Source organism: Leopardus geoffroyi, chromosome A1 (genome assembly GCF_018350155.1).
Source record: "Leopardus geoffroyi isolate Oge1 chromosome A1, O.geoffroyi_Oge1_pat1.0, whole genome shotgun sequence".
NCBI classification, from domain to species: Eukaryota; Metazoa; Chordata; class Mammalia; order Carnivora; family Felidae; genus Leopardus; species Leopardus geoffroyi.
In genome coordinates this window covers 80185151-80198598 of record NC_059326.1, presented here as the reverse complement: position 1 = coordinate 80198598, position 13448 = coordinate 80185151, and the positions used below count along the sequence as shown (strand labels likewise).

The 13448-nt window shown below is 50.8% G+C and overlaps 1 protein-coding gene across 2 annotated transcripts in view; it reads right to left on the bottom strand.

The window, feature by feature from the left end:
• COL4A2 (collagen type IV alpha 2 chain) overlaps window positions 1–13448 on the bottom strand; it is a 172563-nt gene that overhangs the window by 69499 nt on the left and 89616 nt on the right. The window lies entirely within an intron of this gene.

The following is a 13448-nucleotide window of genomic DNA, read 5'->3' as shown; positions in this document are numbered from 1 at the left end:
CAGAGAGAGAGGGAGACACAGAATCTGAAGCAGGCTCCCGGCTCCCAGCTGTCTGCACAGAGCTCGACGTGGGGATCGAACCCACAGACTGTGAGATCATGACCTGAGCCGAAGTCGGACGCTTAACTGACTGAGCCACACAGGCACTCCTTACCTGGCTTTTTTTTTTTTTTAAATAAAAAATGTGTTCTCAGTTAACAAGAAAATTCCAAACAAATTTCCAATATTTTATCTCTACTCAGTATAATGCCTGTAACAGGATGGCAATGTATATGGCACTCAGGTATCAAAATGATCCCCAGATATTTAAGTGATCAGATAATCTCCCGTCTACACACATACTACACGCACACACAGAGAAACATTAAAGGTGTCTGAAGCCTGTAACAATCCACGCCTGTGGCCATCGGACATGAGTGGCCATTATTTAAAAAAAGACAAAATGATGTGCTGGTGAGCACATGGAGAAACCAGAGCCCTCGGCACTGCGCGTGGGGACGTAAAAACGGCACGGCCGACGTGGAACAGGATGGTGGGTCTTCAAAAATTAAACAGAGAACTGCCATTCCATCCCGCAACCCACTTCTGGGAGAATCCTCAAAATCGCTGGGAGCGGAGACCGAACAGGTGCTTGGACGCCTGTGTTCGCTGTAGCATCTTCCCCAGCAGCCAAAGGGCAGACGCACGGCGTTCCCTGGGAGACGGTGAGTATACAAAATGGGGTCTTATCCACGCCACAGGCGATTATTCACCTGGCCAGGGGGTGTGGGGGCCTCACCTCCCAACACTGCCGACGCCTGTGGACGTGGGGCCCAGGTGCGGGGGAAGCGGTCAGAATTTCTCTGAGGCGGAAGATACGGATGGAGGTTAAGATCGAGTCGATGGATGAGACCTGCCTCCTCCAACAAAGGGTGTTTTGGGATGCCCCCTTAGGGCTCCCTCTGGGCCAGGTCAGTTCTGGAGATGATGGGTTTTCTTGCTCTACCCTCCTCGTGTTCCGGAGGGTCCGGTCAAGGCGGAACTCACCAGATACTCCGCAAGCATCGCGGGCAGTGGTGAAGCCAGGGTATTCCGTGTCTTTGAACAATGCGGTAAAAGGGGGCTATCGCCACTTTCTTGTCTCCCCCTCGTTGAGGAGGGTTGTGTTGGAAGGTGGGTAGCCCTGACCATGAACACACGAACCCCAGGCTCACCCTAGGCTAGTGCTCAGGGCCTTCCGCATGCTACATTTGCTGGAAGTGTGGGGACAAAACGTGCTTTGATTCTGATTTTTACGGATCTTCTCCGGTCGTAATCGTTTTTGTTTCGTTGGCACTGTTAGAATACCACCTTCTTGTGATTATGCGGTATGCCCCAAGCCCTCAAATGCCCCCAGTCATGGTGAGGCTCGCACAGCGAGCGTCCTTTTGGGCGTAAAATGTTCTTCAGTAACACTGTCACTTTTACCGTCTACAAAGTTCATCCCCATCTGGGGGGCTCACTGCACGCCTCCGACTAGGAGCGGCACCTCCTGTTAACCACAGCAGAACATGTGTGTCTTCATGATGAAAAACCACATTCTTGTCATGCCTTCAGTAACCTCTCCTCGGTTCCCTTTGATGGGAAAAGTGATAGCGACATCATGTACTCACTTTCCTGCCATTGTCAGTAAACTTCTTTTCAGCCTTTGTTTCTTGGATGGGAAGTCTGGCTTTTGGAATGAGCCTTTCCTCTTCTGAGGCATGCTATCACTGTGAAATTCCCGTAACATAACACAGACCCTTTAAAGGGGCTTCTAGCACATTCACAGTGTTCTCTACCCACCAGTTCTATCTAGGTCTAGAACATTCCCATCACCCCAAACGGAAACCCCGTACCCACTGAGCAGACACTCCTCACTGCCCCTACATTTGCTGTCTACTCTCCGTGTCTATGGGATCTATCCATTCTGGGTATTTCACATATATGGAGTCATATGTATGATACGTGACCTTTTGTGCCTGGCTTCTTCCACTTACCATAGAATTTCTGAGGTTCTCCCATGGGGTAGCACCCGCAGTACCCCATTCACTTCCACGGCTGAATCATACTCATTGTATGGAGAGACCACAATTTGTCCATTTCATCCATTCATGGGCATTTACGGGGTTCCCACCTTAGGGCCATTGTGGCTCGTGCTACTATGGACGTGCACGTACAATTACCTGTGTGAGTGCCTGTTTTCGATTCTTCTGGGTACAGACTTCGGAACGGAATGGCTGTGCCTTCTGGCAATTGTCTAACTTTTTCAGGAACTGCCAGACTGCTTCCCACAGTGGCTGCATCACGTCCATTCCCAGCAGCAGTTTGTGAGGGTTCCAGATTTCTCCACACCCTTGCTACCACTCGCTCTTTTCCCTTTCTTAGAAGTTCTAGCCATCGTGGTGGGTGTGAGGATGGTGACATTCTGAGGAGTTTATCTTGAGCTTCTGACAGATGGGACATTTCACAAATTCCATCCAGCTTCCGCCCTGGGGAAGGGCCAGGAAGAGTCTAGAGAAAATCTGAATCAGACCTTCGTCCCCACGGACTGGACCCTTGCTCTTGCCCACAGTGCAAACGCTGTGCTGCTCAGGCGAAGTGGACATTGACGTCAAGGTCAAGGACCTTGCTCTGAATGTTTTAGTCATCAGGCCTGAGATTTCCCCGAGGATATCCTGCCGGCCAGGGCATCCAGTGTGTCTGTCAAGAGCAGTTGGAATGATCAGCTAATGAAAAGGAGCTTCCTCTGTGCTAATTATCACCAACTTCCACCCTTAGTGGGAAAGTCATGGTCGGAAAACCTATTTCCATCTCTTCCCTTCCTTTTGTTCTAAGTGACGTTAAAAATAAAAATTACCCCAGAAGGAGACGTCTAGTTTGAATGTCTCTGCATAAACCTCAAGGGCTCCTGAGAGTCTTGCGGCGCACTTGACAAAAGCATTCCTGAGAAACATTTCTTAAAAGCCAGCAGACGCTGTGAAAGGAGTGGAGGGACCATGTGCTGTGACCCCCGTCCCGCCAGGCGATCTGATTCAGATCTACGTGTTACTTGCTGGGAGACGGGACAAAGGAAAAAGCATCATTAAATCGCGTATCTTCTGGGATGAAGTGCCTGTTATAGGTTTTATTTTTAAAAATCTTTAAAAACGTTTCTATTTTTGAGAGAGTGCAAGACGGGGCGGGACAGAGAGAGGGGGACAGAGGATCTGAAGCGGGCTCTGCACCAACAGCCATGAGCCCGACATGGGGCTTGAACTCACGAAGCAGGAGATCATGAGCTGAGCTGAAGTCTGACGCTCAACTGACTGAGCCGCCCAGGCGCCCCCGTCTTGGTTTGAAAAAACGGTTTATCTTATTTTACCCCCATGCCAAACACGTGACAACTGTCACCCCCACTTGAGAGGAGACAGCGGGGGCTCTGGAAGTAGCCCAGTATCGTGACGTCGGGTCGGGGAGTGGGCCGGTTCTGAAGCTTCCGTGTTCCATTACATCATTGCTGCTCTGAGTGAGGTCCTCAACCTGAACCAGCTCCACCTGGGAGATTGGGAGAAATGCGGAATCCCAGGCTTGGCCCGGACCCTCCTGGAGCTTCAGTGACCACCCTCCTCGGGGGTTTCTTTGTACAGTAGCCCAGGAGGCTTACTGCTCAACACCCCTCCCCCTGCGACGTTCTTACAGAAGCAGGTATCTTTTAATAAAAATCTCATTTAATAAAAAATGAAGTCGGGTCTTAGAAGAACAGTTGAGTGTTTACTGCATCAGGCAGAGGAAGATCTAATATTTACGTTTGTTAAGTACTATTTCTAATGAACTTTTCTGGGTCTTAGGCTTCAGTGGGATCTGCAACAGGCCAGAACCAACTTTGCTCCCTGTGAGGACGGAAGGTTGCTCATCATGTCTCCTTCTTGAAATCACTCCTGGAGCCCGTGTGGGATCCAGGGTCGGCGGTGGAAGTTGAAGTCTGAAAAGGTGGATAGAATGCGTCCAGACTTGAATACACATTGCTCAAATACCGCGGCTGTGGCCAGAATGCACTTCAAGGCCTGAGACTCTTACTAAGCTTTCCTGAACTTGGAATTTTCACTTTTGAGAAAAGGGCAGAATAGAACCAGCTATGTGCACGCGGGGGTGACTCCGGGCCTGCGGAAGCGGACGCGAAGGTGGGGCGCTGATCATGAAGTGGGGCCCGAGAAGCGTGGCCTCACACGCGGCCCCAAGGGGGTGACTGTTTCCATCCGCAGCTTGTTAACCTTACAGCTCTCTGTGGGGAGGAAGGTAAAAAAAAAAAAAAAAAAAAAAAAATAGCTTCCTTTATCAGAGAAGGATAAAGAGAAATGTTTCCAAGGATAAAACCCTGCTTCACTGCACATCAGGATTTTTAATTTACAGTACAGTATTTTCCTGCTCGAATAAGAATAAGCTTTTCACTTACTGGCCAACATGTGAATAGTAGGAAATCCCTTCTCTTTCTGAAGTTGACTCTTCCTGTCTTGCCTTTTATGGGCAGCGGGCCCCAGCAGACACCCCATATCCTCTCCCGTCCCCTGGGGGGCCCCTCCCTTCCTCGGCTGCTGGCGGTGCGTTCCAGGCCTTCCCGGCCCTTCCGATGCTGCCCTTCTCGGTGACCCTCTGGGGATTCCAGCCCAGGTCCCAGCTCGTTAGAAAATACGTCAAATGGCCCAGAAGCTGGGCAGGGCTACCTTTTAGGATCCGAGAAAACAATTCCTTCAGCTACAACTCAGACTTCGCCACCGTTCTTAGGGTGAGCGAGTTTTTTGATGGCCCTGGCCGGGTGAGTCTGTACCATTTTCTGAGCTCATGATAACGTGGAGGCATCGGAACAGGACAGAACCTGTACGATAACAATCAGCAGTAACGAGCAGCCGCCTGATCCACTCGAGACAGAGCCCGTGGTCGGTCCGCCACCCTTTGTCTATGGCTTCTTTGGTGTAACAGAACACCAGCCCTGCCCCGGCTACCATTCCAAATCACGGATTCCACCTATATGAGGTAGAACTATACTGGCCTTGGAAGTCCTGCTCTCCAAAATTATTTGGCACTGACCACAGCACCAGCATCTATAGAAAGCAAATACATCCACACGTAAGGAAATAAACCGTGACCCTCATCTGGCTCCACGTACACATGTGTGGTCAAAAAGGGTCACAGACCCGAGTGTAGGAGCTAAAACTCTAACTTTCTGAAGGAAAGCACACAGGGAAGAGTCTTAGCGACTTTGCATTAGGCAACTGTTTCTTAGACGTGCCCCAGAGATCATGAACCATAAAAGAAAAATGTTGAAAACATCAGAAGGCTTGATCTTAAAGGTACCATCAAGAAATAAAGAGCAGCTACAGATGGGGGGGGCATATTTCCAGAACACATATGTCTGATACGTGACTTTTGTCCAGAGTACAGACAGAACACCCAGAAATCGAGGACAGAGACACTCGATATGAGATCTGAACCCACTCTTCCTCGGAGAAGATGACCAGAGGGAAGCCAGTCCACACTGGTGCCACCAGGGAGGGCTACGGTCAGGACAGCCCCCCAGGGGTGGGTCGCCGGGCAGGACGGCATGCCAGGACCATGCCGGGGAGGCTGCCGGTGTGATGCAGAATGGGCAGCCTCTCTGGGAAAGTGTGGCAGTTTCTTATAAAGTTAAACATCCACTTAGCGTAAGACCTGTAGGTAAACGTTCATAGTGGTTTGGTTTATTTCAGCTGAAACCCTGGATGTCCAGCGGCTGATGAGTGTAGGAACTGGTACGTTCGTAAAATGGAATACCACTTAGCAACACGAGGCGGGAAATGACCTGATGTGTGCAACATGGAGGACGGATCTCGGGGCGTCATGGTGAGGGAAGCTCATCCCACCCATCCCGCTGGTAGGATGCTATGCTGATATCTGACTTACGACATTCAGAGAAAACCAAACTAGGCACAGGAAACAGAGCAGTGGTGGCCGGGGGTGGAGGCAGAGGGAGGGAAGAGACTGAGACTTTTGGGGGTCGTGGACCTGTCTTCCTTCACAATTACATGTAGCGGTACACGACTGTCAGTATCCACTAAATTGCATGCAAAACATTACCTCGACAAAATTAACTTAAATACAAATGAAGAGAAGAGTCTGGTAAAGACACACATTAAGAAGACAAGTCTGGGGGCACCTGGGTGGCTCAGTCAGTTGAGCGTCCGACTTCAGCCCAGCTCATGATCTCAGGGTTCATGAGTTTGAGCTCCACATCGGGCTCTGTGTGGACGGCTCGGAGCCTGGAGCCTGCTTCGGATTCTGTGTCTCCTCTCCCTCTCCCCCTCCCTTGCTCACGCTCTGTCTCTCTCTCTTAAAAATAATAAACATGAAAAAGTTAAGGGGCGTCTGGGTGGCTCAGTCGGTTAAGTGTCCGACTTTGGCTCAGGTCATGATCTCATAGTCTGTGGGTTTGAGCCCTGCATTGGGCTCTGTGCTGGGAGCCTGGAGCTTGCTTCGAATTCTGTGTCTCCCTCTCTCTCTGCCCCTCCCCCATTCATGCTCTGTCTCTTTCAAAAATAAATAAATGTTAAAAAAAAAAGAAAAAAAAAAAAAGAAAAAAAAAAAAAGAAGAGAAGCCTGAAGTTCATGGGCTTGTTGGATACGACCAAGTCCTTCTGGAACATTCTTACGAATGAATTTATAAGGTCACTAATGTTTCGGAAAGGAAGAAGGAAGAGGGGACACTTTTAAAACACCGTATTAAAAAAACACTTAGCCAAATGCTTTTTAAAAATGTCTGCCAGGGAGATGAAAAAAAAAAAAAAAAAAAAAAACAAAACAAAACCCAAACTGCAGAAACTAAGGGCTGGTCTGGAGTCCAGTCTGGAATCTGGTCTGTGGCGTGTGATGTGGACAGAAAGGAGGGCTGTCCGCACTCAGCCCGCCGAGTGGCTGGACTGGAAGTGGGTCAGGACCAAAGAGAAGACCAGGCGGTCCTGGCCTCCACGATGCACAGTCTTCAGAAAGAACACACCAGAGGCATCACCTCTACTCGTAAGATGCTGCTGTACAGTTTTACCTGAAATGAGTCACATTTACAGCAGAGGAGAAATGGGTCATCTCCCGGTCCCCACCCACAGGAGCAGGACGTCTGCAAACTCTGCTCCTTCTTCTAAAAATAGGCAGCACATGGGCCGTCCCACTCGATGGCTTTTACCCCAATGTGAGGCCACGCTTTTTACAGTCTGGATGTGACGCTGCCTGGCATATGTCAGAAAAGCCGAACTTCTGGGAAAGCCTTCCCCTGCTTGCGGCAATAAATACATTTGCCTGAACGCGACTGCTTGCCTAACACACCGACTTGGTTTCTCAAGCCTCCTGGCCCCCAAGAAGACACGGAGTTGGATGTGGATGAACTGAGGGCCTCGGGGAGCCCAGAAGGCAGCCAAGAATGGGCTGGAAGAGCAGATTCTGGGACCACAGGTGTCCCATAGGCAGGAAATGCTCTAACTGAGCTCTGACTACATGGAAAACAGTATTAGTGCCCAGAGTAACCGCAGCAAATGGCCTTCGTGTCCTTATGAGTGATACAAGGGCTCCTGGCTATACTTAGGTATCAGAAAGTGATAACCAGAATATGAGGCAATTTTGGAGTTACCAAATCAGGCAACCGCAGGTAACTAAAACAGCCGTCTATGTGTACGGTCTCAGTGGAGACCATTCATTTCCACGTGCCAAGGCTCCGCCGGTCTCCTTAGATCATACTCCTAGGCCACGCTCGAGCGTGACGTGACTCACGGCAGACCCTGTGCGTTTCTCTCCTGGCCCCGTGATTGGCAAACAAGCCCTGGGGGCGATGCCTGCACACAGGGGAGCCGCAGAAGACACCTGTGTGTGGGGCCTCCCGATGCTGGCTCCCCTGTTGAGGTCATCGACTGGCTGGCAGGAGTGCAGAATGCCTTTTGGATGTTGGTGGCATGGACCAGGAGCTGGACCAACAGTTCTATCTAGCTTACTTTTAGACTAAACACAGTCACCTGAAAGAAAACTATTCTCGAGGTTGGCATTATATTGATTTTTTAAAATATTTATTCTTGAGAGAGAGAGAGAGCATGCACACGAGCAGGGGGGAGGCAGAGAGAGAGAGGGAGACACAGAATCAGAAGCAGGCTCCAGGCTCCGAACTGTCAGCACAGAGTCCGAAGTGGGGCTCAAACCCACAAACCATGAGATTGTGACCTGGGCTGAAGTCGGATGCTTAACACACTGAACCACCCAGGTGCCCCTGGAAATCCATATTTTTAACAAGGTCCCCAAGCAACTCAGATGCAAAGCCAGGTTTGGGAGTCAGGGGACAAATATAATTCTCACACAGGACAGGTGAGGGGACAGCCCAGGGAGGTGGAGGTCTTAACCCACAGCTCTGCTGGCCCTCCGCCTGAGAGCACTTCATGACGTCCTTCTGATGACGCTCCAGGTGTCCCTGCCATGGTCAGGGTGACCCCCTCCGCTGACTCTAGGGGCCTGTATGCTTGTGTTTGTCAAGTGAATGTAAGACCTCCTCTCACTTTACGACCCAAGGACTGCTTCCTCACTCCCCTCCCCAAGGTGGACGGGAATTGTAGCCCAGCAAAATGCATCAGGATGGAACTTTCCATATTTTCAGCATTTACAATGTTTTTGCTTCCAAGAGTTAAAGAAGAAAACTCCCAAGGGTCAGTGACCTTATTCCAGTGATTGAAAAAACTCCAGCAGGGGCCATACTGGTTCACTCTGGTTGCTTTGGATCTGATGATGCTCCTGTATCCAGTCTTTGGAGACTCCCGGGGTCCCCTTGGGAGGACCTGAAACCCCCACCACTCATTTCAAAGGGAGCCAGTCTCCACAGAGCCCAAGAGCAGACTGTTTCCCAGAACGCTATATAGTTTGGGGCTGTTCTCTTGATCCCTTGTAACATTTTGTTTTCTGAGGATAATGATTTCATTCCCTTTAACAAAATGGGACATCCCTCACCTTTTAAAAGAAAACCTGGCTAATGTACCCCAAAGTAAGTCATTAGAAGTTTTAAGAGCAGTAACCATGTTTTATGCGCATTTTGTGAGAAGTTGGAAGTGATGAGTTCACACAATGGATGCAGTTATGCATTTAAGTTCAGATCCAGCTGTGGAAAAGCAGCTTGGCTCGGAGCAAGTCAGGGCTGATGGAGGTCCCCGTGGTCACAGGAAGCATCACTGTGTGCACTGTCCTACCCTAGAAGGCTGGGTAAGCCCTGAAGGTGGTGGTTTGTCACTTGCGTAGGCCTCAGGGCTCCAGAGTGCGGGGTGACGTGGGACGCTCCCCGCCAAGTGGCCTGACGGACGTTCCCAACACCAACATCCCTTACCTACAGGTGTTGGGAAAAGGCTTTCTGCTTGTAGACCACTTTTACGACCATTATAACAAGTTCATGGTTTCTGGGGCACTTTTGAAGCACAGTGCCAGTGCGTAAGACTGTGGGGGGCTATTGCCCTCTGGTTCTGTCCCCCAGTATGCCAAAGTGTGTCACCTACAGCCTTAGATCCTTCCCTCACTCTGCTCCAGCCTGTGGAATTACTGATCTGGTTCTGCACTGGGCAGGTGATCTGGTTCTGCACTGTTGGGGAGAGGGCTTTTCAGGCATCAGCGTGGATCACGAAGGCAGAGCACCCAGACTCATGGGGAGGGATGCCGGCCTTATCAAAACTGTGTACGATCAGATAAAGAAAGATCAGCCGCCAAAATCAAGACCTAGGAAACCAGGCCAGGGGTTTGGAATGCCAGGACTCCCGCCCCCAGGGATTTACTTCTGGTAATCTTTGAACCACGCTGTTTTGAGGACAACTGTTAGCGATAAACGGAACACGCTGGAACCATTCTGCACAACCACCGTAACTCAGGAGGAGCAGAGGTTACGGACAAAAGGGGTGTTTGCCAACGGGGGTCTGGGAAAAGCTATACAAGGAAGCTTTTTGACACTAGCTGAATGTTTCTTTTTAGAATAAAAATTTTACTCTGTATCAACAGAAGAGCCTTCTCACTGCCTCCTCCTACACTGCAGGTCAGAGGAACGCGGTGCAGTTCCCGCGGCTGGCACTAGGTGGCAGTCAGTCGCGCTTTTGGGAGTGAGACCCCGCCCCACTTCAGACTTCAGGTTTGTCGCGTCCAAGATTTTGGGACTGTTCTGGGTGACGATGACCCCCTTCCGTGGGACAGAGGGCAGGCCCCTCAGTTGTCACGGGAGCTAACCTCCCAGGGGGAAAATTCTGATGAAAATGTTCACGGCAGAATTCCAACGGTGTCGAAAGAGCGTATCAAATTCCGGTTTTCTCTTCACGGGGCACTTGAACTAACAGTAATTAATTATCTTGTACTTCCCTTCCCTTTTGACTTGCCCAAAGGAATGTGTTCTAAGTACACAGAAATAGCGGAGGACCCGTTAGACCCAGACCCAGTGCAGGGTTCCGGGAGACGGCAAAGTATTAAGTGCAACCAACATTTCTAGAGTGGAGCGTTCACGGTGCGGAAAACTTTCCACCAGCAAATGGATTTAATCCCCATGGCACCTCTACGGGGCAGGTGCTGTTCCCATATTGGCTCCGAGGACGGATTCGTGCCCAGCTTTGTGGGACGTGCCCAGAAGGCAATGTCGAGGCGCCTACGAACGCCCCTTGAGTAATGGACATGACTTGGGACCCTGAATCATCTGTTTCACTGATCTTCACGAGGCTACAACAAAGCCAAAAGCAATGGCCAAAGTGACAAAGCCAAACAGATGTACGCCTGGGGTTCGCGCAGACCCAACAGAACAGAGCCAGTCACCTCCCTGGGAGATTATCTGAGAACCTGCTTCTCTGCTTTAACCCAACGCTGCTCAATTGCCGCCATTTCACGGCTCATTAATCCGCCTCCTGCTAGAAAGTGACCAGGGCAGAAAGAGAAGGTGAAACTCCAAGTCACTTCTGTTACTTTTTAGCAACTCTGGTCAAGAGGTATGCGGGGAGGGGGGGGGGGGCGGGGGCTGCAGGCTGAGACATCAGGACACAGGGAGGGGGGCAGCTGGACGCATCCCATGACTGCGCTCTCTCTGGCACCCATGCATACTCGCTGTTGGGGAAAGACCATGTTAGCAGACTTCTCAACGGTTGAGGAGGTTTTTATGGTAAGAAGATTGGATCGCTAAGTATTTCCTGAACAAAGGGTACGCTGGATCTGTGAGAGTAAGTTTTCAGATACACGGAACTTGCTGGAAAATCACCTCTGGCAAGAATAAGTTCCTCGGGGAGAGGCCCGTCGGGACAAAGCAGAGCCCAAGACAGGAAACAGGGCCACGTACTGCCAGTGCCATTTCTTTTTCTTGTTTTAAGGTTTTAAAAAATGTTTATTTGAGAGAGAGACAGAGAGAGACGGAGAGAGAGAATCCCAAGCAGGCTCCACACCATCAGCACAGAGCCTGACGTTGGGCTCCAACCCGTGAACTGTGAGATCATGACCTGAGCCGAGATCAGGAGTCAGACGCTTAACTGACTGAGCCACCCTGGTGCCCCTGCCAGAGCCATTTCTAAGGGGAGGCGAGACTCCCCTGGAGGGAGGGAGGAGACCATGTCAGAACTGGCAGCTACTTGGTTGGGAACGCAGTAAAAAGGTGTGAAAGTGGCTTCTAATTGGATGTGGCAGAGATGTTACGGGACAGAGAATGGGAGCTGTTTCCAAGAGCAGGCGTAGAAGGAACCCCCAGAAGAGGCGTGTAGAAGACGCTGGCAGGGGCCCGGATCGTCTGCATCGGGAGTGCAGGGCGTCCACAGTCCCCAGCCGTGTGGGGCTGTCCCAGCAGGGGCAGATGCTGGTGGTCCACCAACGACCGAGTTACAGATTTGTGCAGAGAGCTCGAAGAACCCCCAGGATGTCAGAAGCACATTAGGACATCTAAACATAGATTTACTTACGGACACGTGGAATTGTAAGCTTGGGAACAACTCCTAGAGAAGGACATAGCCTAACTTGGGGCCCAAGTGGTCTGGACCCGGTAACGTGGCTAGGTCGTGGTGAGGGGCTGGCCATATTCTAGTTCATTAATTTTGCACACTCCACGTTGCCCTTGAAGTTTGGTGCTGGGGGAGGTTACGTGGCAGATAGTGAAACCAGATCAAAGTCCAGTCTCCTTATTTACATCTTGAAAAGTGTCTAACATTTTGGAAACGGTTCCACAGAGTATTTGTTGCAAAGATATTATCAATAATGACATCTAGGGGCCCCTGGGTGGCTCAGTTGGTTAAGCATCTGACTTTGGCTCAGGTCACGATCTCACGGTTTTTAGGTTCGAGCCCCGCGTCGGGCTCCGTGCTGACAGCTCGGAGTCCGGAGCCTGCTTCGGAGTCTGTGTCTCCTTCTCTCTCTCTGCCCCTCTCCTGCTTGCACTTTCTCTCTCTCTCTCTCAGAAATAAATAAACATTAAAACATTAAAAAATAATAACATCTCGTGCACTGGTGGAGATTCTGGAACTGCTGAGCAGAGGCACGTGATGACGGCGACTGTCCTTGGCCACAGAGTGGATGTGTGAGCTGAAGGTCCGTGTCCGCCATCAGGGTTAAATCCCGCTAACAAAGGGCTGGCAAGCACAGTCGTGTCTGACACAGCAGATGGCTATCTGGACATCCTGGACTTCCCTCCGAAGACTCCCCGGTCTAGAGTGGCTATTTGGATCAACACTGAACACACATCCGCAATTAAAAAAAGAACAACAAACCACGAGAAATTGATCTTTTTTCAGTCTGGTGGAAAGATAATGGATGGCTCATTTGTACAGACATGAAACCCGGGGTCCTGGGCGGGAGGAAACCAAATGACATTAACACCCATTCCAGAGAAGTGACTCAGCTATGTGCTGTCCTCCTGACAGGGGCAGAAACAACCTCCAGAATGCTCGTTCTTCTCAAAGCCATTTGCCGGGAAAAGAAATAGCAATTTTCATCCACAAAATGGGAGGCGACCACGCCACACAGCCACCCCTCCAAGGCACATGCTCACTGCTGATGTGCTCCTTCGAAGACCGTGTGGCCCGAGACAAGATGCACACGGTTCACCGAAAAGACAGGGAGCCGCGACGGGGAGGCTTGGAACACAGACCTGGAGGCGGGCCGATCGGCACGCATGGTTCCTGCTGTCTGTGGGAGCTGGAATAAACATGGCAGAGTTCATCCATCACACGGCTGGAGCCCAGCATCCTTGCGAGCTTCCCCCCCAGAAAGCCCTGCCCTTCAGTCTTGGGAAGATATTCCCTTCTGTGCTGCATGTGGCTGTGTTGTTGTCCGTCACGGTCACGGCCTTGTCGGTTGGTCCCGTTCTGCACGTGGTGGGCCACAGGTCGGGGTAACACCGTGAAGGTTAGGGGTTTCCTCTCCGCCAGTCTGGGTCGCTGACCCTCCAGTGGATTCCAATCCTAAACGCAGCGGAAGGGAAG